The sequence below is a fragment of the Pogona vitticeps genome, chromosome 1, assembly GCF_051106095.1.
Source record: "Pogona vitticeps strain Pit_001003342236 chromosome 1, PviZW2.1, whole genome shotgun sequence".
NCBI lineage: Eukaryota > Metazoa > Chordata > Lepidosauria > Squamata > Agamidae > Pogona > Pogona vitticeps.
Window position 1 is genome coordinate 75,023,049 of NC_135783.1, and position 26,563 is coordinate 75,049,611.

Sequence of the window (26,563 nt, forward strand, 5' to 3'; positions counted from 1 at the left end):
AGCGCTCACTCCTCCCCCTTAACGCCAACAGGCGTCGTCGACCTCCTTCGCCCACTGAGCTTGGAAGAAAAGCACTTTCAGTTTCCTGTTTCCAGTTCTGGCTGTTGTGTATTTTTCTCGGAAATCCCCCCTTTTTTGGGCTTGCCGGCGAAGTCCTGATATGCAAACTGGGTGTCGGAACCGACCGGCGATCGGGAAGTTAATACGGTCAAGATTTCTATTAGACCGCGCTTTTGTAAAAAGGACTCCGAACACGCCGTAGAAAAAGCCTTGGTTCCCTCTGGGCAGTTTCTTGCCTTCTGCCCATGGCATCTCTAAGGAACAAGGGGCATCTGTCCCCGAGCGTGTGGGTAGGGCATTTGTCTCGCTCTTCGGTGAAAGGAACCTGGAGCTGGATCAGGGGTTTTGAAGTCAATTTAAAGTCACTTGAGTTTTTGTGCTGGTATAACTTTTAGGCCGGTTGCAAGCTGTGTGCTATATCCAGCCTAGAGACTAGGCAGGCTTTAAACTCGTTGCATTTACAGTATAAGGGAATTGGCACGTAGGTACTCCAAGTCCTGATTTTTCTGGCTCCTTGTCATGTCCAAAAGCCACATTCTTCTAATATGTTCTGTTTTGTCCTTGTGTACAGAATGATCACTGGCCTAAAGTGTCCTTTTATTATTTTTACTTAGTTTTAATATTTAACATTTTAAATGCCTTTCAAAGCGGCATACCACTACACCAAAATTACAAATTGGGACGGGGGAGTAAGAGTTCAGACTGCAGGGATCTTGCTGTCTGCAAGCCACAATCCTGACAAAACACACAGACACAATCTTCTCCAGTCACACATCTCAAGACAATTTTAAAATGATCAGAATCAATCGAAAATAAACAACCCTCTTGTGTGTTTAAAAAACATCCACTTTCCAACACAAAAAGTGTACTTATCTGTACATTGTGTAGCTGGATGTTTTCAAACTGATTCCAAGCATGGTAAAGGTTCCCCTTGACATTTAGTCCAGTCGTGTCCGACTCTAGGGCACAGCGCTCATCCCCGTTTCCAAGCCGTAGATCTAGTATTTGTCCGAAGACAGTTTCCGTGGTCACATGGCCAGCGCAACTAGACACGGAACGCTGTTACCTTCCCACCGTGGTGGTACCTATTTATCTACTCGCATTTTTACATGCTTTCGAACTGCTAGGTTGACAGGAGTTGGGACAAGTGATGGGAGCTCACTCCATCACGTGGATTCAATCTTACGACTGCTAGTCTACTGACCTTGCAGTAGAGTTTGTTGGTGGTGCAGTTTAACCCACAGCGCCACCACGTCCCCTCCAAGCATGGTAACCCCAACATAAAAACAGGTACTATGAAATGTAGTTGAACCCATAGTTTGTTCCTAAGCAAGTAGAGCCTAACAGTTCCTTCCTGTGTCAGTTTCTGGCATCCTGAAGAGGCTTGCCTATCTGTGAACTGCAGATCAAAAACATGGCTGTGAGCAGTTTCTTGATCAGCAATACATAGAGAGGAAAATAAAAAAAATTGTTTAGTTTAAAGTGAATCATTCCATCAGGACCAATCAAGCAGATGTAAAAAAAACTTCCCTTGACCCTCTGCATATGATCAGGGGAAGCATTTAATTGACATAGCAATCAATGTTATTCAGATAGGAACAGCACATGAAATAGCCCATACCAAAACACCCAATCTGGATGTTTACAGCACAGCAACTGTATATTTATAAATGTAAAATAAATATTAAGTTATTAAATGGTTATAGGCTTTATGCATAATTTTGCTGTTCTCCTTGGTAAGATCTGTTAAAGTCCTCACAACTATAAAATAAGTTGTTTTTCCATACAGTTATGTGACATAGATAAATTATATCCCTGTAGTGCCACATTTCTTTTCAGGAAGGGTAATCAAAAATATGCAATAAATAATGTGCTGGAAATGTTTCACATCAGTGAGCATTGCCAAAGCATGTGAAGAAAACAAGATTTTTTTTAAAAAAAAAGCTCTTGTGATTAATTACTGAAGCTTATTGCAGCAAGCAGAGTGAGTGCAGAAAGAAAATTTAGATAGATTGCCCTGAGAATACAGTTCATCAGAAGACAACTTCCAATTTTTAAAAAAAGGCACCTCACTAAGAGTGTACACAGATAAAGAGCTTCTAGCTTCCTGTCGTTATTCCATCTTTACCTCTAATGCAAACTCTATGAAGTTATGAAAATAGAAGACATGGTGGGAAAATATTAGAGGTTTAAAAACTGATGATGTCGTCTTCAAGACCCCTGTAAAATTCCATGAACAAGGCAGGGGATTGTCCAATAGCCTCAGCTATAAGGACTCTGTACCTGTACATACTAAACAGCCAGTCCCCTTCTTTATTGCCTGTAGAAATCAATCAAATGTAGCCTTATGGCAGGACTAGTGTGTTTAAAAGGCTATGATGTTTGACGCAGAGATATAAACTTGGTAGAGCCCACATGAATTTCATGATCAGCATTCTTCTTCCCTCCAGTTTTTAGCAAAACGCAAAAACAAAACAACATGACACAACACCTGTTCAGGAAGTGGGTCATTCATTTCTGCTCAGGTCTAGATCAGGCTGTGCAGCTTATGTTGCATTCTGCTCCAGACTATTTGGTAACAGAGAACTGTACTCCTGTATTGGGTGCCTAATATCACTGTCTTCTTTACCACTACTTTTCTGTCCCCAACGATTAGTTTTATTTCTGATCTTGACTTAGATGGATCACCAATGGATCAGATTTTCTTTTTAAGAGTCAGGAAAACAGGAGTCAATTTCCTATTATTGGTTGCTACCATGCTAACAATGCCCTGCTACTCTGTTCCTCCCATGATCTAGATGCCTGCAAGTAACATTTACATACTACCAGTAAGCTGGTCGGGGAAGATTTTGTCAATGCTCAGCCTAATGCTTAGGTGCTTTTAAGTCTGCACTTAACTTCTGAAAGTTATTATTGGAGAAAAGTTAACAATCTTGCATGCAACCTAGCACTAGGTTTCACAATGTAAAAAACAATGCTTTACCACTAACATATTTACCAAAGTCCTTTTTCACAGGCTTGAGGAAAGCCCAGACCCCTCTTCCTATTTACTTCCATTTTTTTGTTTGCTCACTCTTCTCTAATTCTCAACTTAAGCAGACATGTAAAATTTTTACTCTTGATTGTTTTGACCATGTAGTCATGGAGGCTTCTTCTCCCATTGTGAAGACCGCAACCTTCTTTTTAAAAATCCTTCTGATTGTAACTGAAGTTCCACAACTGTAAGATTTTTTTAAATTACTTGTAGAGTTATTTTTACATACAAGGGGCTGGTTACTGTGCAAAAAAGGGCTTAACGTTGGAACTTTTATTTATTCCCCTTCACATTTCCCTTGTGTTGTAGCTAGCTTTTTGTATTTTATGCTCTAACTAAAAGAAATTAACTAAAAAACATCTCCAATAGTAATTGTATCTAAGAAAGTACATAGCTTGTTCAATGCAAGTGCTGTTTAGATACTGAAGTCTAAAACGCTCTAAATGTGATAGAAATACATATAAACACCCAATACCCGCCTGTCTCCTGGGGTGCTGGGGTCCCCTAGCAATAAGTCCATGGGCTTCAGCCCAGCTTCTTGGCTCAAAACAGCTTTTATTCATGGTACAACATTAGCTCCCTCTGCCTCCTCCCCCCTGCCCTGTCTCATAATGCTTGGGGCAAGGAAGCACTCCTTTTAGGGAAGGCTTGGAGAGATGAGGAAAAAATAAAAAAAATTGAAAGTCAAGCTCTGCAGTTCATATCTACTTATCCCCTTCCTCAGCATGCCTGTTACTTGCCTCTCCAGGGCTGCAGTAGTGTCCAGGCTAACATAGCCTTGTCCAAGCCCATGACTGGAGTCTCTAATGTCTGACTCCTGACACATACAAACCAGGCAATAATAGACAGCTTTCAACGTTGTTCTCCTCCTCCCTTACAACATCCCACATGTCCTCTTCTTTGGAGATAGGCAAGAACCTTGTGCCTTCTCAGTCCTGCCTTTTATTCTCCTTGTCCCGGCCTTCTCTCGCTGTATCACCCTGATCCTGAGAAAACTTACTCTCCCGCCAGCCTGATCCTGAGAAAACCTAACTTCTTCCCTGCTGCCTGATACTTGTGTGCCCAGTCTGTTTGCTAGAGTTGCACATCTAGAGCCCCTCACAGCCATGAGCACAGAGCTCTAAAGAGGAACCTATGAGCACATTCAGCTGAACATGCTTATTGAGCTACCAATAATAAGACCAGACTCCCCATTACAGGAGATGTGCCAATATCACTAAACTAAGTATGTTCAACTCTGTGTTGAATTGTTTCTATTATGTGATAGAAAGTCCCATCAGTTTAAATGGAAATTTTATTTCCTTATAATGAATCTAGAGCTTTGGGAGCAGTTTGGGAAATGGCACGGTGATTTGCAGTACCTTGCCAGATGGGGATCTCTGTGCATATCTGTTGCCAAATATGGATGCCCCATGCTTCATCCATAGGCATGCCTTCCAGTAGTGGAAAATCATCAAATTCAAGACAATAGTTGTTTCTCTGCCACAAAAAAATTGTCCCTTTCAATTTCTGCAGATCAAGTTGTTGCTAATGGTTCCAGCCACAGGAACCTTCTTTGGAGGGGTGGACAGCCATTCTTGTCTGTGGTTGCAGATAATTGCCTCCAGTTATGGTAAACACAGATATGGACTGGACAACACCATTCTGTGACTGTCTACTCGAAAGTAAGTATATGAACAAGTATTGCATGAGTATTCTCACATTGTGGAGATTTTGTTAAAAAATACTAAATAAAATTGAGTAATTGAATTGTGGTAGGAGCAGAACATAACTGCTTGTTTGGGTTTTATTTCTGTTTTGAAAGCTTCCTTATTACACTCTTGCACTCAAAACAATTTCACAGATATTCAGTCCTAAAAAAAATAAAGACCTTCCTTAGAGCATAAAATACAAAAATTAGCATATTACACCTTGAAATACAAAAGCAAACAATGAAGTCCTCTTTTCTAGTGGATGTTGATACACATCTGGAAGAAGATTTGTAGGAAATTACCCATTAAATACTGGCAGCAGCTTTGGAATTATTCTGGAACTCTAAAGAAAACAAGAACATGTACGAAATAAAACACAAGGATGCAATGGAACTCGGATAAACATAAAGCATATTTACAGTATATTTGAATAGCTGATAAACACTTTGAAGTGGTAGAACACTAGCATTTTATTTACCTATAACACTGTTAATTGTGTTCTTAGCCAACATTCCAGCTCTCCTTTTTAGTCTGTTTTAATTTTGTTCAGTCTCTGTCCAGTACTTGTATTTGGAACAAAAATTATCACTTGCCTTAAGCATTACCAGATGTTGATTTTAAAGTTTAAAATTTTAGAACTTAAGCAAGCTCCTCCCCCAAATCCTGCCTACCTTTCTTTCTCTGTCTCTTTCTCGCTTCCTTTATTTCCTTCTTTTTTCTTGGTGAAGCCCAGCACAATCAAGAGCTTTCTGTTGTCTTACATTTTTGCATCCTTGGCAGCAACTCAGTCTCATTGCAGAGATCTGAAAACCTACACTGTCAATCCTACACTGTCAAATCTTCCATTATGTATTATATTACTATATCATATTATATGATGTTGGCCATCAATTCTGTTGCTCAGTTTCCACTTAACATTTACAAGGTCACTGCATATTACAGCTTCTCAACCTACCTCACTGTGTATCATTGAACTGGTTGGCTGAGAAAGCTTTCACTATACTTCCATTCTGTTTTTTTAGCTGTCTGATACATAGGGAGTGTGCATTTCCAACCCTGGAGACCAAGCAGATTGCAAGGTGTTTTGCTGTCTGTTTCGAAATGTTTATTTCCACCACTCCTGCTTAAGTCTAACACAGAAGTTGTCTACACCTAGCTTTTACACATGTGTCACTTTTCTAGGGTTTTCTTTGATCTCTATGAAAGCAAGATATAGCTGCCTGGATAACTCAGTGGTTTCGGTATCTGGTTACAGAATCAAAGGTTGGGAGTTTGATTCCCCATTGTCCCTTTTGTGATAAGAGACAATTTGTGTGACATTCAGCAAATTGCACAGTCCCAGGATGCCCCTAGAAGAAGGGAATAATAATCCACTTCTGAGTAATCTCTCCCTGGAAAAAACCTGACCATATGTCAGCATTAACTTGACTGCACATCATCATCATCATCATCATCATCATCATCATCATCATCATCATCATTGTTATATGCCAGGCATTCCAGCTCATGTACAGATTCAGCAAGGTAGCAGAATTGAAATCTGTGTTCAGCTGAATAGTTATATTCAGAAATAAGTCAAAAGCAATTGAGAAGTTGTCACTTCCTTTAAAATACTGTAAAAGGATCTTGTGGAAGTACAGTAGGAACTCCAGAGCATGTCAGAACCAGTCTCTGTCTTTTGGCAGACATTTGAAGAAAAGGAAGATTTCAGAAACAAAAGTATTATTATGCAGGTGAACAACTCCCAGAAAGGAATTCGAAATTCAAACTGACCAAACAGAAATGGTTGGATCAAATATCCTTTAAGTAAACCCTTCATGTATCTGTTTAATCTACACACTATGTCATTCGGTTGGTACATTGGTAAATATTGGTGTCTGGACATATCCTTTGTGTTGTAGCAGAAAAGACGGAAATATCAAGTTTGGTATAGTTTTTGAACAGTATAACCTTGGTCAACACTGAGAAATCAGAATCAAATTAAGAACCTGTGTGCCCAGTAACATGCTTTTTCGGGTTGAAATTATGCCATGCTCCAGGCACTTCTTTTCAAAGGAAGCAGATGGGAGTTTCCAAATATTATCATACTGTGTGAATCTGTATTCAGTCTAGGGTGGAAAGGTGGGAAAGTATTCTACCACCACAATATTTTTCCCAGTCATCCACTGAACTTCATGACATAGTTTTTCCTTGTCAGAACATTAGCAGGAGAAATTGTAGAAAATGTTAGTGTGTAAGTATTCACTTTGTGATGGTTAAAATATTTACATAATTGTTGTATCTAGTGAATTTTGTCTTGTTAGGATTATCATTTTTTCCTTAAGAAACATTTGTTTTATTTATGACCCATTGGAATAACAAATTTTGGTAGGATGTATATATCCTTTGTTATTTTCCTTCTTCGATGTATCAATTCTGTTATTCTTATTTGTTCTTTTAGCTAAGAGACACTTGGTCTTTCAGTAATATATCTATGCCAGAATTCAAACTGAACACCCCAAGGAAGTAAAACATAGACTTTAGTCTTTACTTTGAATTTTATGGAAATCTGGAGGGGAATTTCAAAAGCATTAGCAAGCAGAAGAATTTGTTCACTTCAGCTGTTTTTCTTGGGATTTATCCCAGGATATATTGGGAACAGCTCAGAAATTCTATTGTACTGCGTTCTAAGTTTGATGTGTTGTATACATTTGTCTTGTCTTGATTGCTTAAAATAATTTGTATATTCTTTGTGCCTCAAAATATACAGTTATAGTGTATATAGGATTTATCTGGGGATTCCAAAATAGCATTTCCTGTTGGCATGGTGGGGGGTAGGCCAGGGTGACTAAATCTCATGGATGGCTCCTGACTGGCATAAGAAAGCTCACCCACTCCCACTCCGGCTGGAATTTCAGCTAGAAGTGAAGCCAGACACTCAGTGTAGATGAGTTCATTTGCCTAAGTACACTTAACTGATTCATTACAAATGGCTGGCTACATTAGTGCCAGGGACTGAGCTAGCTTGGGCCACTTTTAAATGGGTGAATGTGATTAGAATAATCTAATCACCTGCTCACCTGGAAATATCATTAAGTGGTATCAGAAGTATCATTAAGTGGCTTCAAAAGTGAGCCACTTCAGGATATTAGCATATTCACTTCCTCTGCTCTTTGGCAGAGAGGCAAAGGAAGTGAAAATTTTTGTTGACTGTATATGGATTATTGCTGATATACTGCATCAGTTATATATGAAAAATTATTTTGGTTTCTCTTAAGGGACTGGTTTAGAAACTGTCTCCAGCCAAAGCCAGTACCATGGATTTGAGCAGTTCCTTGACCAGCCCTTTAAGACGATGCAAAGAAAAGATAAAACAATAAATGCATCATACTAGTATAATAAACAATAAATATTTTTGAAATTTTATAACAAATGCAGCACATCAGTCATATAGTTCATGTATAGTTTTAAAAAATCACTTCCTCTGCCAGAGGAATACTTCACAATATTTGCAAATTTAAACCAGAAGGCTTGCTTTGTGTCAGTTTCAGTGATTACACACACTGGAACTAATCCAAACCAGAGCTATGCTACCAAAAAAATATAAGTGCCTCACAGGGGTTCAGAAGGGTATGGATAGGACTGCTCTGTGGGGGAGGGTGGCCTGGTTCAACAAATATGTTGTTTAATCACTGTCTTTAAGTCTGTTCCTGTGTAGTGGACCAAAATAGTGGGCTAAAAGCCTGTGTAGTCGGCTTCTAAATTGAAGTACTGGGTTTTGTCTTAGTTCACAAGGTACCAAGAAACCCATCTATCTATCTATCTATCTATCTATCTATCTATCTATCTATCTATCTATCTATCTATCTATCTATCTATCTATCTATCTATCTATCTATCTATCTATCTATCTATCTATCTATCTATCTTTTAAGGAGAAAGCAAAATAAACAAAACTACAAAGGGAATTTATGCAGCCTCTCACCAGCAGCAAAAACAATATTTTTTTTAAAAAAATAGTCCTCTGATATCTGGCCTGAACAGTTGATTGGTACCTAGCTGGATCTCATTCTCTTTCTGTCTTTCTCATACACCTTTAATCAGTCACACATACACAGAGTCACATGTTCCCTCTTTCTTATTCTTCTCTGTTGTGAGTGTTTTAGAAACTGTAGAAGTAAAGAATAACAGAAGTGAGAAGTGAAACTGAGTTGGAAACTGGAGCCTTTCAAACCCCCTACCACAATACAGTATTGCACTTCAGCTGCTCAAAAATTGAGAGGAAAACAAGTGCTCTCTGCTCAGCGTTACCACTCATCATGGATGAGAAAAAGGAAAATAATATGTAGCCAGCCCTCCCACACCAATTTCTGATTTGATCTGATTGTCCTTCTCCCCAGCAATGAATTCCTTAAGACAAGTCATATTTACATGCAGAACCCAGGCAGTATCTTCCCATATGAGCCATCTCAGCATTAAAGATCATCTGAGGAGATCCTTCTCTCAGTCTCATTGCCAGCACAGGCACGGTTAATGGGGAAACAAGAGAGGCCCTTCTCTGTGGCAGCTCCCAGGTTATGGAATCAGGCTGGTCCCCCTCCCTTTCGTCCTTCCACCAACTGCTGAAGACCCATACAGTATTTTCAGTCAGGCTTTTAACAATCACAATTACCGGTAAGTCCCCAAATGTCATTTTTAAGTTAAGATAGTTTTTAATCTTTACCTGCTTTTAATCATGCAATTGTATTTTAATTAGTGTATAGTTTATTTTTTAAACTTAATATGTTTTTAATTCAATTATTTTAATATTGTGAGCCACCTTGGTTCCCCTTATTGGGAGAAAGATGGCCTATAAAGCAAACAAACAAACAGTTGAAGAAGCCATGAGGACCTCCCTTTTATGCTAGAGAATTAAGTAAACAGAGAGTACAAAGGAGCATGCACAAAGTTTAGCTCTTTTTTTTTTTTGTGTAAGCACAACTTATCTCAGAGACTGGAGTTGCTTGCTTACTTGTTGGAGCACATAAGTTAAAAATGAGTACAGTAGTAGTTTTAAAAAGTGCATCTGTGTGTTTGAGGGCCTAGTTGGGACTCTGGACCAGGATTGCAGGTGGGACTGCACTCACTGCTTCTGAATTGTAACCAAACCCTGCCTACAGGTTACTGAATTCACTATAAAATCAAAGGCTCTGGTTCACATATACTGTATTTCATTGCAGCAAAATGGATTTTAGGAATAATACAACAGTTATCCTTGCCAGCTGGTATTATGCAATTTCCTAGAAATCGAGTGACCTCTGAATGATTCAAGGGCAGACTGCAAAAGTATGTGGCAAGAACTTTGAGGCTGCAGTTTCCTATGGGGACAAGAATTGAAATGAACTCGCAGCATACCTAATGCCCTGTTCTTTGCAGCTTCAATCCTCTTCACACTTTTCTCTGAGGCAAATTCTGGTTCTGAGTTTGGACAAGAAAACTGAGAGGGTCAGAGTGCAGGAAGGTGACCTTCTTCACTCAGTAGGCCCTTGTGGGATAAAATTGTATGCCTAGTACAAATAAATGGGCTTGCCACAATCCTGTCTAACATCCTACTTTTTATTTTTTTTTCTTATATGCTTGTTTCTTGGGGAAATGATTTAGCTTCCTCTCTGTGATGATTGTACACTGTTGTTAACAGCAACAACATTGCTATATGTACCCAAAATTCTAGTTCTAAAGCTTCCACTGTTTATACTCCATTTATGAGGGAAACAAACTCTCTTATACTTACAACTGGAAACTGACATCCTTTTTCAAATGACATTTTGTAGTATTTCCCCAATATATAAAAATAAAAATATACAGTAAAAGATAAGAAAATACAGTATACTTATAATCAGAACATAACAATTTCATTAAGACATATATTCACATTATTAAATATAATAAAAAACAGAGCAACCAGGTCTTTTTTAAAAAGAGCTAATTAGAGCTCTTTCACACTGGTTTTTCTCTTGTTGCACAGATCGGGTCCTATAGGAATGTACTGTATTACTGTTCTCTACATTATCCACATGATATTCTTGTTTATATCAATACTGTATTGACATCCCTTTTTGGCGTTTTAATTCAGCACAGCATGTGTTTCTTCTTTTTCTTCTCTTTACTGTATCTTTCCCTCATGTTTTTTAATACTACTTTGTGTTGGTATGCTATTGGTGTCTTCTGTATTTTTGATGGGCATGTCTTTGGAACACAATTCATAATGTCACCAGTGAAGTGTGTTACAGGAAATGTCTACCCTTTGTTGTTTCTTGCCCTGTTCCAGTGCTATCAGTGTCAGCTTTTTAAAAATTTATTTATTTATTTATTTATTTATTTATTTACATTTTACCTTGCCTTTCTCCTTAAAATGATTCAAGGCAGCTAACAAAAATTAAAAGATAAACATTTTAAAAGATAAAAACAGTGAATATACAAACACTAAAAAAGGATTAAACAAGTATATAAAAATGGCCACTGCCATCAGAGCATAAGAATCCATTTTAAAAAAACCCTCAGGATACCAGCCACTAAGAAAACGCTTGCCTGAAGAGAAAGTCTTTGCCTGCTTGCGGATGGGCAGCAAAGATGGGGTTAGCCTAGCTTCCCATGGGAGGGAGTTCCAGAATCTGGGAGCAACGACTGAGAAGGCCCTCTTTCGTGTCCCCACCAAGCATGCCTGTGAAGTTGGCGGGAGAAAGGCCTCCCCTGATTATCTTAATTTCTAGACAGGCTCATAGAGGGAAATGCAGTCTTTTCAATAGTTTGGACTCAAGTTATTTAGGGCTTTATAGGTTAAAACCAGCACTTTCAATTGTGCTTGGAAACGGATCAGCAGCTAGTGCAGCTGTTGTAACAGGGGAGTTATATGTTCCCTGTAACCAGCCTAGCTGTAGTATTTTGGACCTTCTGAAGTTTCCAAACACTTTCCAAAGGCAGCCCCACGTAGGCCGTGTTACAGTAATTCAGCCAAGAAGTAACTAGGACATATGTCACCGCAGCTAGATCAGATCTCTCAAGAAACAAGTGCAGCTGGAGTACTAATTTTAACTGTGCAAAGGCTCTCCTGGACACTGCCAAAACCTGGGCATCCAGGCTCAGAGATGAATCCAGTAGCATCGCTCAAACTGCAGACCTGTGTTTTCATCCAGCACAGACTGAAAGCCTAGTCCTTGAACTGGTTTTTGACTGACCAGGAGCACCTCTATCTTGTCTGGATTATGCTTCTGTTTATTTGCACTAATTCAGTCCATTGCTGTACTGTCACCAGAGGTTGATCTAGGTCCAAGACAGCTTCCTTGGGTTTGGATGGAAAGGAAAGATAGAGTTAGGTTTCATCTGCATATGACCGAACCCCAAAACTCTGGACAACCTCTCTTAGTGGTTTCATGTAGATGTTAAATAGTATAGGGGACAGAAGAGAACCCTGAGGGATACTGCAGGCCAAAGTCCAGGGTGTTGAACAGCATCACCCTCAGGGTTCTCCCTTCCAAGAAGGACCAAAGCCACTGTAAAATAGTGCCTCCAAGTCCCTTCCCTGAGAGATGACCCAGAAGGATACTACGGCTGATGGGATTTAATGCCACTGAGAGGTCCAGCATAACCAACAGGGACATACTCCCCCTGTCCAGTTGTCCACTAATGTGACCAAAGCAGTCTCTGCCCCATAACCAGGCCTGAAGCTAGATTGAAATGGATCTAGATAATCTATCTCATCCAGGAACCTATAGAGCTGGGAAGCCACAACCCACTCCAGTGCCTTGTCTAAATATGGAATATTAGAGACTGGCTGGTAATTATCTACAGGCACTCCTCACTTAATGACCAAGTTCCATTCTTACGACTAGGTCATTAAGCAAACTGGTTGACAAGCAAAGAGCAATGATAGTGTATAAAGGAGTAATAAATCACATGTCATTGAGAAGGGGTGTGGCAAAGACGCAAGCATGGATTTACGAGGGTCGTAATGGGTCGTTAATCCAAGGGGTATTTAAACAGGTAGGTTGTTAAGTGTCTGTAGTACCACGGAGTCCAAGTAGGGTTCTTTTTTTCAATAACGGTTTTACTACTGCCTCCTTTAGGTATGCTGAGACGCTACCCTGCTGCAAGGAGACATTCTGTTCTCAGTCCTTAGGTTTTTCTTATTATTGTCCTTTTGCTTTTCATTTTCCAGTCTCAAGTCACTGATAGTGGGGGTTCGCTTCTAATCTCTCCTTTGGAAATCAACTGTCTTCACACCAGCTCTTTGAAAGAGTTTAGGGAAATTCTGTTTAAAAACAATTATCTTGGCAAATTTTGTTTAGTTTAGTTCTTGTTTTAGAAATTAGCAGTATAATGTATAGCTTCCAATCTCAGTCCTTGATGGTGGAAACTCACTGCACTCCTAATCTACTGTGGAAATCAATTGTCTTTCACCCCATGGAAACACCCTTAAAAATTACCTTTTGTGATATTCTGTGCTGGATTATTTGTTTGTCTCTGCATGAATGCTAACACTGAAAGCCAGGATGCTCTTGCTGCTTGAGATGAATTAGTGTTAGATTCATTGTGGAAATGACAAATGAAAGACTTTAAGAACTGCATTGCTTGGTTTCCCAACTCAAGTGTTGTTTTGAGGAGAGGGAGGGTGCAGTAGACATGAGGAACACAGAGGAAGGATGAACTAAAAAGGCAAAGAACAGAGTGGAAAAAAAGATGGGAACATGTCAGTATTATGAGGCAATGTTGCTGCCCCACAATTCAGTGGGAATGTCAATACATCCAGGCATTAAAAAAATCTAAGGTGTAGATTTGGGAAACACTGGTTTCTGCAAATTTAATCAATAGTGGATATAAGAAAAGAAGAATATTATCCTTTTCACCTCTCTGGATGAGCCCTAAGCTGATTTGAGGAATTAATTACTGAAAATTACTGTAAACCATCTGGCAAGAAATCAATTGTGTCCGTTCTGTGGACTCTCAATTTGTAGTCTCAGCACTCAGCAGCACAGATCACATGCTGAGTTGGTTGAAGATTCTCCTTTAAAAACCATAGATGATATTCTTCACACACCTAGAATATTTTTTCTTCAGGAAAGATTGTCAGCTGCATAGTCTTCATAACACATGAGTGTGAAAACACACTCATCAGTGTGCCTCAGTCAGGCAAACAGAACAGCAAAAGTCAAGAGAATAACGAATCACGCAGGACTGTGGAACCTCTGGCCATAGATGATGATAGACTCTAACTCCCATTAGACCCTGCCACCATGCATATGGTCAAAGGATAAAGGGAGTTGTAGTCCCTTTATGTCGAGAACCAGGGGTTTCTCATTCTGACCTAGAGTCATAGGCCCACTTCAACAACATGACAAAAACTAACATAGATATTAAATGTTAATTTCGAGTTAGTGAGCATGAAGAAAGGCTATTTGGTCAAAATATAATACTGTACCAGATTCCTAATTAAAATATTAGCCATACATGACATAGATGAGGTGCTAGATTCATCGAAAACCCAGTTTCATATATAAACAAACAGGGCCCCTTTACCTTTATAGGGTATGAAGAAAAGAAGAGATGATAGCTTTTCATATAATCTAAATCTGCTGAAATCTTATTTTCACAATGACCATTAAAACTATGGGATCCCTATTCCCCATTTTATATGATAATCCTAGGTGCTAACTGGTAGTGAGACGGCATATATATGTTTCTATGGTAAAGTCAAAAAAGGGATAACAGCTAGTCCAGCTGCCATAGTGGGAGAATTTCAGGCCCTTCCACTAGGTTCCAGCAATTCCAGCCAAGCAGGAGAAGCCAAATCAGCCTATATTTCCAACCAGAGAAGATCCTTTACCATCATAGTAGGAGCTCTGAAGAGGGAGGGAGATGCCCACTGCTGGGGCAGAGTGTCAAGAGTGGTTGATAGGCTGAGGGAAGAGAAGAAGGACCTGGGAGAGGACCAGTGATGGGGACCTGAGGGTATAAGCCCAAAGGGATGGGACTGGCTGAGGGTTCAGGAAGAAAGCCCAGTGAAGAAGACTGGGTGGACGCCCTGGACCAGTCTGCCTAATATCCATGACTCTGCAGGCTTTCTATGAAACCACCGGCTGGCCTTTGGCCAAAGCCCAGTGCCTGCCCTCACTGCTGGCTGCTTCCAAGGCCAGAAGTGCCTGCCACACACTAACCCAATGAAAAAATCATGCTAGAGGAGGAAGAGATAGCTAGAGTGGCCACTGGGAGGAAAATGCCATTGAAATGAATGAGACATACAGTATCTCTGAGTAGGTTTGCACAGGCTTGTTTTGAGAATAGTGCTTTCTGTTTCCTAATGTATTTCAGATTTCCTAAAACACTGTAGTGTATTTTACACCTAGTTTGTCAGAAATTTACCAAGACCTATATAAAAAGCATTAAACTTTTTGTTTATTGTGTTGTGGGATTTCATAGCCATTTAATTATTACATTCAACCATTACAGAGGCTGCTTTTAGCTCTGGAAATTGAAGTAAAGTGTTGGAAATTAGCAACCTTCATATGATGGGTTTAACAGGTTTGGGCTGGGAAGGATTTGGGCTGGAAGCCAATCGATCCAGCAGCAACCAATTGTTCCCTTTTTACCTCAGATTTTGAAGAGAGGCACACCTCTCTACACATGAATTCTTTTCCCGTTTTTTGCAGTCGGGGTCAGTTACATCAGCCATTCTCAACAGGGGCCATATGACCCCCTGGGGCCCACTGGCATATTTGAAGGAGGCCACAAACTGGAAACAGTTCTTCACACACCACCCTATAAGGTTTTGTTATGTGGCTTGATACAATGCTTATTTGGTCTACATTTCTTTCATAGTGATTGCACCTGTGTCCTGAAAAAGTTGAGAATGGCTGAGTTAGAATTGTGTAGTCAATTAGAATCAGTGTTCTGTCAGCTATATAATCAGTAACCAAAATATGAATCAGCTCAACTCTGTTCATACAAGCAGTCATCATTATTTTTTTCTACAATATGCTGTTTTTGATCTGTTTTGATATTCAGAACTGTGAGTAATGGAACCTTTATTTTCTTACCAGTGTCTCTAAGTGAATTATTGAGACTGTAAGCACCAGTTAAGGAAAAGTAACAATAAGGAACTAGAGACCAAATTGCTAACATGCGCTGAATTATGGAGAAAGACAGAGAATTCCAGAAAAACATCTACTTCTGCTTCATTGACTACGCAAAAGCCTTTGACTGTTTGGACCACAGAAAACTATGGGAAGTTCTTAAAGAATTGTGAATTTCGTTGTATGGGTATACTGTGTATATACTTACAATGACAATAAATTATTATTATTATTATTATTAAGAAATATGAGTGCCTGACCACCTTATCTATCTCTTCAGAAATCTGTATGTGGGACAGGAAGCAACAGTTAGAACTGGATATGGAACAACGGATTGGTTCAAAATTGGGAAAGGAGTACGACAAGGCTGTATAATGTCTCTCTGCTTATTTAACTTATATGCAGAATACATTATGCGAAAGGCAGGACTGGAGGAATCCTAAACCGGAATTAAGATTGCCGGAAGAAATATCAACAACCTCCGATAGGCAGATGATACCACTCTGATGGCAGAAATTGAGGAGGAATTAAAGAACCTCTTAATGAGGGTGAAAGAGGAGAGCACCAAAAATGGTCTGAAGCTCAACATCAAAAAAGCTAAGATCATGGCCACTGGTCCCATCACCTCCTGGGAAATAGAAGGGGACGATATGGAGGCAGTGACAGATTTTACGTTCTTGCGCTTCCTGATCACTGCAGGTGGTGACAGCAGCCACAAAATTAAATGACTCCTGCTTCTTGGGAGGAAAGCGATGGCAAACCTAGACAGCATCCTAAAAAGCAGAGACATCACCTTGCCAAAAAAAGGTCTGCATAGTCAAAGCTATGGTTTTTCCAATAGTGATGTATGGAAGTGAGAGCTGGACCATAAAGAAGGCTGACCGCCAAAGAATTGATGCTTTTGAACTGTGGTGTTGGAGGAGACTCTTGACTTATCAATTCTGAAAGAAATCAACCCTGAGTGCTCAGTGGAAGGACAGATCCTGAGGCTCCAATACTTTGGCCATCTCATGAGAAGAGAAGACTCCCTGGAAAAGACCTTGATGTTGGGAAAGTGTGAAGGCAAGAGGAGAAGGGGACAACAGAGGAAGAGATGGATGGGCAGTGTCACTGAAGCTACCAACATGAATTTTACCCAACTCTGGGGCGCAGTGGAAGACAAGAGGGCCTGGTGTACTCTGGTCCATGGGGTCACGAAGAGTTGGACACCACTTAACGACTAAACAACAACAACAAAAATAATAAGGAGTGGTCTACTGTTCGGAGAAATGAAGATAATTCTGCTCTGTAGGTCCCTGAATTTTTTCCACTGCATAGCTAGAGGTTTTTCAAGCCCCCAAATATCCACACTCCATGAAGAAGAAGCTGTACAGTATGCTGACATTTTAATCTGTAAGACATAATACCATTTTGGATAAAAATGATTTGTAAAATCCATGATTACATCATTTGCACAGCCTGACATCTGGGCATAATTGACTAATTAATTACACATTTCTGGGTCATTGGTTTTTCTGTGAAAGGAGGAAATTAGGAGGAAGCTGCATCTATTACCTTCTTCCAATCATTTTGGTTGTCATAAAAAGACCCTTTTATATTCATTTTTTCTTCACTTTTTCTTTTCAAAGGGAAAAAATCTTTATTATACAGATGAAACTGCCATTTGCCTTGAAATATGGCTCATATTGTTTTATCCCTTGTCATCATATGCAAAGTTTATTGCAGAGAGTCTCAAGAATATTTCTAGCTGAAGAAATGTGATTGACAAATGGAACATCAGTCTGTTTTCCATTCCTTTCAAATCTTTGGCCACCATAATGGCTTCTGCAATTTGATATGATTTTTCTATAGTTCCAAGTTGTTAGTTCACGTGGGCCTCCTAGACTCACTTCAAAGCTTTCTTTCCTACTATTCTCACTTTTAATAGTGGCATGGAGTTGGTAAATGGCAGTGGCAGGGGGGTGGGCATGGAGGGATGAGCATGATCCAAGCACAGTGAAGCACCTCAAATGAAAGCATGTATTTCAACAGGGGACGTTACTCCTGTAAATGGAATAGATGTCACTAACAGATGGTAGATGCAACATATCTGAAGTTAAGTCCCAGTTGGCTCAATGGGGTTTATGCCAGTTCCTTAGACCAAATGGGGTACTAATCAATCCCAAACTATGACTACCTTCAGGGTGTGTGTGTGCTCTTTCCTGAGTGTTTAGCACAAGTGGAGAAGTCAGCACTTTGCTGGTGTTTGCTTCTTCTGAATGCTCAGCCTTGTTTGTGTGAGTGTTGGAAAGTCTCAGTAGGGAAACTGAAAGAATGACTAACTGAGCAAGTCAACTGCTCAGGTTTGAAACTAGTCACAGAGAGAAGCCAAAACAACTAAGATCACTTCTTTGAGAGAAATGTGCCCTTTTTATTTTTATTTTTATTTTTGCTTCTTAACCATGTTATAGAGTAAATAAATGGCTGGGGGGGCGGTAAATTTTTCATTAAGTGTGTGCCTCTGTGTACGTCTATTTGTACAAGTTTGCTTGATTATTTGCCTGTGGCTTCTGTATCTTCTTCCCCACCAAGCCCAAAGGGCATCAACTGCTTATGCCCAGCTACTTATGCATAAAGTTGACACAAGGGATTGAAGAGGTGAATGGTGAAATCATTGGCCAAATCAGAGCTGGAGTGACAGATCTAGAAGATCTAGAATGGAACCCAAGGTAAATTCTGGAATTGTATGCATACAAGCTGACTGTGTTGGGAAATCCATGGAAAAGAAGGGCCTAATAAATTCCTGGATTTATTCAAACATACTGTGGAAACTGGCAGCTGTAGAAGCTTGTTTAAGGACATGACTTTTTACACTCTCAGTTTGAATTCAGTTATTGTCTGCCAGATTCTGAAAGTCCCTGTTTCATTTCACCCGTTAAACTGTGTAATATTAACTGTGTATTAGTATGATTACTAGATTCCATCCACACTGAAGGATCTTCAACATTTCTTGTCACTGTCTGGGTCCCACAGGCACATTGAAGGTTTATGATATCCTTATAAGATACTATGAGAAAGAGTTTCTTATTCTACCTTTGAGCAGAACATGGAAAAATTCCTTTTTGGATGTGCAGCTCTTATATTGCTTTTGAACCTTCCCCACCAACATTTGTGGCGTTTTAAGACGGAATAAAAGCTTCTGTTGGCATCATATTCACACTATGCATGAAGCTATTTTAGGTAAAAAATGTGGGATGGGACATTTGCAGGTACATTTGGTGCTTAAGTCTAAGTTAAAATGTCTGAAGAACAACAAAAAACACACAGAGAGAGAGACTGCTTGACAACATAGCTTTGCTAAATATGCTGCAAATAATATTTAGGGTACTGAAGCACTTTCTCCTTCTCAACTGCTGTTCTTTAACCTCACACTGTTTCCTAATCTCTTTGTGTTCAAGACATGCTATGGTCAAGAAATCTCTGTGCCTAGCATAGTCTGGTACTTCATGGTGGACCACAGCTGCTAGTTTAATGAGCAATTTAGCTAGTGTTTATCACCAAGTCTACCTTTAATTGCATCCACCTGCCAGGTGGTATAGGCTTGAAAATGCCTGTGTAGGCTGATGGCGGTCGAGTTTATGTGAAGAGTGCTGCAAAAAGCAGTTTTTTAATTAAAAAAAAAATATATCTTGGAGAGTTTGGTTTGGATTCAGCGATCCTTGTGCTTCTATAAAGGTAATCCTCTGTTTTGGTTTCTTGTTTTTTTGTGATGTGCTCAGGCAACAGAATGGCTAGGAATTGGAAGTGTTCCCCCCCACCCCAGCTGTGAGGGGACAGAGAAAAGTATGCACTTAAAAAGAAGATTAGAAAAACCAGAACTGTTTCCTTCTTTGGTGGTCTTTTCATCCTGTGGTGGCTCAGATTATTTTACCAACTTGCCAGTATTCTAATAGGTACAGTTAGATGGAATTATATTACAGTACTAGTTAAAGAACTATATTAGCTGGGTATTTGTGTGTGAAGCCCATTAAAGGTGCTGTTGCTTACCTTTTAATGCCCTAAATAATTTTGATGCCAAATACTTGAAGGAGCACCTCTCCTTATATTAATCTGCCCTTCTCTTAAAACTCGTCAGAGGAGCAGTCTGTTGCATCCTGGGAGCTGTAGTCCAAAAGAGTAACTTCTCTAATTTATGTTTAGTTTTCTCTGCTGTGTGTATACTTTTGATTTACAGTATCTAATGATGATGTATGGCCTGTGATGATACTGTACTTTCAACATGTTTCCAAGTGCCTTTTGTAAACTTCCCCTTATGATGACTCAGACGAAAGATTTCTAATAAATGCCTACTGAATTATACACATTTGAAAGGAAAGGCTGACTTTAAATTTCCACCTTAAATGGAAGCATCAGTATGGAACAATTTTCTGTTCTATACAGGTCTGATGAGGTCTGTACTTGTTACAATTCTATTAGAGGAAGCAATTTTTAAAGAAATACATTTATTGCATGAGAAATGGTCCTGAAATGCAATTCTACTGCAATAAAATAAAACATATAATTGTTGTAGATTTTTTTAAAAATTTCTGTGTTGTTTATAAAAGATGTAGGATAAAGTTCTTATATGCTTCAAAACCATTTATTCCATTATTAGCAATTCAGATGGAGAGAAAGTAAAAGAAACCTAGCTGTGTGGTTCATGAGCAATATCCAAAATCAAGGTTGGACTATTGAGCTTTCATACTGTATGCTTCAACAAGTAAAATAAAATTATCAAAATTATTGTGGGAAAGACCAATGGATTTATTCTAGTGAGTGTTTTAGTGGAATACAAATGACCTCCTCAGCAACATGGAGTATAATAGGTGTGTGTGTGTGTGTCTGTGTGTGTACACCCACCCACCCCATGACAGAGAGAGGGATAGGGGACCAAGTGAGATGTGAAGGAAGGGATGACAATTACTGTATATTGGTAATGAGATTTTTACAATTACAAAAGCAATTGACAGTTCATTTTTGGTTATATAGGCATCTTGTTATCAACCTCTTGTTTCTCAGGTGGTATCGATGGTTATCAGTTATCTTTGACTTGGGGATGGAGAAGGTTTTCAGAAAAGTTGTGCTGAAATCAGTTCTATCAGGAAAATAACTGATTGGTTACAGACATACCAAAAATTGTGGATTAAACCAGAGTACAGTATCTTCCTCAAATCAACTCCTTTCCTCCACAATAATTAATTTCAACTCCTTAACAGAGTGTACTGGGAACTCAAAGTCTTCTGAAACTAGATTTTGTGTGATACCATTTTTGATGTCAGGTTTGTGCCCGTTGTTTTCTGGCATAAAGATTATCCTGTGTAGAAGGCAGAGGGGCACTATTGGCAGAGGCCAGCATAGATCACATTAGCAGCTGAACAGGTGAATGATGAGAGTGACAGCCTGTCATGTAGCTGCCAGATTCAGAGACAAGAACAAGACCCCGCTACAAGGCAGATGCCAACTGTGTCCCAACATCTGCTCTTGAATATTATCAAATGTAGTTGGCTCCGGAGCCGGAGTCCCATAGGCAGTTCGTGTCATTCTGGCAACTCCTGCGACATCGCTGGAACCAGTTGTATTGGCTCTTGCCTTTCCATTGGACCATTTCAGTGACATGGAGAGGAGGGATTTGCTGCTTGGGTAATAGCCTATCCTCCATATTATTCTACCCAGGCTTCATGCTCTGGAGAGGACACTAAGTCCTCCATACAGAGCACGTTACCATAGTCTCTCGAGACTGAAGGATGCCTACACTAGTTGGCTCACACAGAAAAAAATAGTAATTTGAAGCAAAATTATGTGTAGGACCTCGTGACTGCAGGAAAGTGTAGTTCTCAGGGTAGTTCAGCCACCCTTAAATACTGTTAACTCTCCTTTCACTGGTTGAATTTGCCCTGAATGATGGTATTTTTCCACAGCAAAATAAGAAAGAAACACAGTTCTGTGGTCCAAGAGTAAAAACCAAAATCAGGGGTGAGTGACAGTTTTATTAGGCCATCAGACTAAAATGATTCTAAAAATACTGATTATTAATTATTTGAGTATTTGAATTCATATTTCTTTGCCATGACTGTCAATAATCAAGGTGACCCAGAAGGATAGGATCATAAGAACATGGAGGCAGTACGTACTCTGCATTTAGCTGCCAGAGGTTTTTTTTCATACTCTCCCTACGAGCGGTTGCATTTCATTGTGGCCATTTGGATGCAGCAGCTCTCAATAATGGTTGATTTCTCCAAAGCAGTTTCATAGAATCATAAAATAATTGAGTTAAGGCATTGCGTTTCTTAAGGTTCTTCATTTGATGAGTTCTTCATCCTTCCTGCATTCCTCCCCTGTTCATTTTCCCTTCAATGATCAGCTGTAGCAATCTGTTTCAGTTCTTAAGTCTATTCTGATTTTTTTTTGTCTTTATGCATTCCTCTCGCTATTTCTTTATTGGCCACCCTCTCGATCCAAGAAATTCCTAGCATCTTGAGTTAAATTCATATTCCAGATGTTTATCTTTTCTTTTAAATAGTTGTTTGTGCTGAAGTCCATCATATTGTGCCATATGGTGGGAGAAAAAAAATACATATGTTGAGATGGTCAAAAGATAGATTAGAATCCGCTGGTGTATCTTTGGATGACATGTTGTAGATTTGCAACTGTTTCTTGTTCCCACGTCTTCAACAGTAACAGTAAATTAGGAGCATTCGTGTCTGTGAGGGGGTTGGGAGATCCGTCCTGTCAATTACAATGGATCCCTTGGCTTGCTGATTGTTTGCTGAAAGGAAGCTTTCAGCCTTCTTTAATTCTAGGTGTCTGTTGGTCCCACTAAAACATTGCAAATGTTGGATGATCTATGATAAATAAAATACATTTCACAAGCCTAAAGTCTGGGCCACCCTAATGAATGCTAAAAAGAGCCCGAAAAACCCACAACAACCATCAGATCCTGGCCATGAAAGCCTTCGAGAATATATTGAATGCTAAAAACATTTAAATGTAGAAGAGCCAAGGTACAATTTGTAGCACATCAAATATGAGTACAAGATAGATTGCCCACAAGGCTATAAGAAAAAGATCACTTTTGTGTACAATACGTATGTGATAGCAGTTTATACATTTTCAAATATAATAAAAACAAGAAGATAACACTTCCTGACAAGAGGAAATAAACAGCTGTATAACTTTCTTTAGGAGCAAATAAGCAGTACAAATTTCCCTTGGAAGAGAGTTCCGTAGAAGGGGAGATTCAGCAGAAAAGGTCCTGCTTTTGGTGGTGATCAGCCTGGTTTCCCTATGAGACAGAGTCTGGAGCCCAGTGTTGGAGAGTATCTTCATAACCTAAGGCTTATAACCCATTATCCTCTGACCTGTTATAAAGGTAAATACAGTACCTAGGAGAAATTGTTAGATAATTTGATAGTGGTAATTTTCCTTTTTTCTGATTCAGTTGCTCAAACTTGTAATTCAATGCCAAATTTTCAAGAGAATATATATTTCTTTTTTTAAAAAAATGTTTGCATTGGAAGTGGCACCCTTCACAAGATTTTAGTAAACTCCAGTGTAAAAGATTAAACAGAAGCATAAAAACATAAATCAAATGCATGACCAAACATAACCTATTGTTTTATAAGTGTGAGAAACTGAAGTAATTTTTGTGCCCCTTGTCTCTAGAACAATCTCCCTCCTGAGATTCACATGGCCCCTTCCCTGGGCATCTTCAAATGCCAATTGAAAACCTGGTTCAAGCAAGCCTTCCCTCCATCCACTGTCTGAATTTTTGTTTATTGTGTTTCTTCCATCTTGGATCATTGTGTTTCTTAGTAATATATTGTCATTTTAAACTGTAAATTGTTATTTGTCATATGTTATGTTGTTACCCGCCCAGAGCAGTCTATTTGACTAGATGGGCGGGCTATAAATGTAATAAATAAATAAATAAATTGACACAGTCTGATATTGTTAGGATGTCAACCAGACCTAGGATATTTTAATCAGGTTAGATACCTCGTTGTTCTTAATTTGTTGGTCAAATGGGACTTCATATTGTTCAAAACTGCTAATTAAACAGTTAATTAAATAGCACTGAATGGTAAAATCATAAAATGGCAGGAGAGTAGAAAGAAGGGGCTGAAGATGTGAGGTGGAAGAAAACCCCAAAAATCATGCATGTAGCAATTTTCATGAGGAAGTTTCCACTTTGAATATACTCACAAGCCAATGTGTGAAATGAATTCTCAACAATGAGAAAACAAGAAGCATATGTTTGCGCTCAGTTAGACTCAGCCAATACATAGGAAGTAGCCAAAGTTAGTCTACTGCTCTTAGTCCTTATAAGGGGAAATTGGATATGATAGTGGAAGGGAACATCAGGTTCACTGGGCAAGGAGAAAATTAGACCAATCTGTCACCATTTATTTATAAACGAATATGTTCAAAACCTAAAACTGTTGCTGTCCTCAGTATGAACACAGCTGAGCTATGAATAACCTGGAAAGAACCAGAACCTTTGGCTCACCAGATGTTTTGGACTTTTAACTGCCAGATGCCTTAGCTAGCATGGTCAGAACTGAAGGGTTCTGTGAGGAGTCCTGGAAGTTGCTTCATATGAACATGATTTTTTCAAGTATTTTAAAACATGTACCAGAGGTACAACATCTGAATACCACCATTTCAGGGTATAATCAAAGCCTCATGTCAAACCAGCAGCTCTTTTTCTTCTTCTTGGCATGTAAGCTTTATTGCAGTGTACACATTCAACACACAAGCTTCCCTATTCAGTTCAGGAGAGGAGGGAACACTTTTGCACTAAAAAAAGAGAGAAATCAGCAAATTTGGAATTAAAATGTGAGAAAGAGGATGGCTTCCTGGTTGGTGGGGTTTCTGTGTAAGTTGGTTATGAAACAGCTAAGATACAGTATGAAACCTTGGTTACAGGAGAACCAGTAAGTGCAGTAACAAACAAACAAACAAAATAACACAGATAAAACATGTTGCCTGGATTATTTTAGATTGAGACTATAAATTTCTCCCTAGTGGAATTTCAACCATTGTCAGATGAGAAAGGCCACTCAAAAAGATTTTCAAAGGATAAATTTAAAAGGAATTCTCATTACTAAGTTCAAGATTCCTTCACTCGCTTTACTTATAAGGTAGCAGAGAAGTATGTCTATATGTTTTATATAAATCATCTCTGTGGCAGCCAGTAAACTTTCCCAGCTCCCCATACTTCAATTACAGTCCAAGGCCAACAATTTCCTCCAGTTCGGGGTGAAATCATAGGACAAATTATGGCACGGAATTAGGTTAACATTTTATCTTGAGCCAAGCCAACACTGCCCTTGTGCTCACACCTGCCAAAGGATTTAAAAGGAAGGAGCTCTTCTATATGCATCTGTAGAACAGGAACATTTATCTACAGTGATCTTTTAAAAGTGTTGTAGTTGAAAGGCCTAGAGAAGGTGTTGAACCATAATTTATCAGACTCAAGTTTTCCAAGAAACCACCATATGCCCTACAAAGGACAATGTCAAGAGGACAAAATGATAGAAGTAAAATGGGGGACAGCTGTCAACACATCTAATTTTGATGCCACTCGCAAGTTAAAAACCTAACATCTTTTGAGAAATAAGGAATATAACTGTTGAACTCCACCTCTGAGAAACTGTTGGATAATTCTTCCTTCTCTTGGAGAATTCTGGTGAAATCGGAAGATCAATTTGTCTTGCAACAAATAGGATGGAGAATTTTGAAAGACAATTTGCCCACAGCTATAAGAGCTGTGACGTAAATTTTGGTTTGGGAGGCTCTTACTGAAGGATAAGTTGCCTGGCCAGTAAATTTGGAGCCATATCTGAATGTAGTTATAGGAGAGGGAAGATAACTTGCCATGTTAGAAATACTTGACCATTTTCATGTCTTTATGAGGAAAAAAAGAGAACCAATGTGATGCAGTCTTTAGAGTGTTAAACTAGGATTTGGGAGATACGAGATAGAATCCCTTCTAACTTGCAAAAAACATTAGGGGACTTTGGACCAGCAGAACAAACCTCAGAAGGCTGTGGTGAAGCTAAAATGCAGGCTTGGAGAAAAGCCATGTATGTTGCCTTTAGCTCACTGGAGGAATGGCTTAGTAGAAATTTCATAAATAAATAATAAATACATTTTCTTCTAAGGCTATGAAGAAATTATTGAATTACCAGAAATATGACGGCTTGGTTTCATTTCCCATATGTACAGTAAACTGACAAGTATTTAATTTGCTACATTTTGTGTTTACAATCCAGTCTCTATATACAAAATATGTAAAAATAGTATCACCTAAGAATAACAAGTATGGATACAAATTCCAGGTTTTTGCCCTCAAAAGACACAGAACCAATCAGGAAAGGACCAGAACATAAAATGTGGACCTTTTGCAGACAAAAGCAGGAAATGAATCCCAATGATGTTATGTGTGTGCTATTTAAAAAACAGCCACACACCACGTAACTTAGATTAGGTATCCTTCAGTCTCAAGAGACTATGATAATGTGGTCTGAATAAAGGGCTTGGAACAGTGTCTACTGTGCCTGAGAAGGCCAATTTGAGAGTGACAATCCCTTCCACACTGAAGACAAATACAATCTGTCCCACCCAGCTCCCTGGTTTTAGGTCTGCCTCTTCGCCTTGGCCTGCTGGACAAGGGT

General features: G+C 39.2%; 1 long non-coding RNA gene across 6 annotated transcripts in view; it reads left to right on the top strand.

Annotated features, from left to right (window-relative positions):
* The first annotated feature begins 301 nt into the window (after positions 1–301).
* The window catches only part of LOC110087734 (uncharacterized), a 98,062-nt gene continuing 71,800 nt past the window's right edge, over positions 302–26,563 (top strand). For all 6 annotated transcript variants that reach the window (XR_013540568.1, XR_012085623.2, XR_012085626.2 and 3 more), the window contains exon 1: positions 302–19,583. This is a non-coding gene — a long non-coding RNA (uncharacterized LOC110087734). The remainder of the gene's footprint in view (positions 19,584–26,563) is intronic.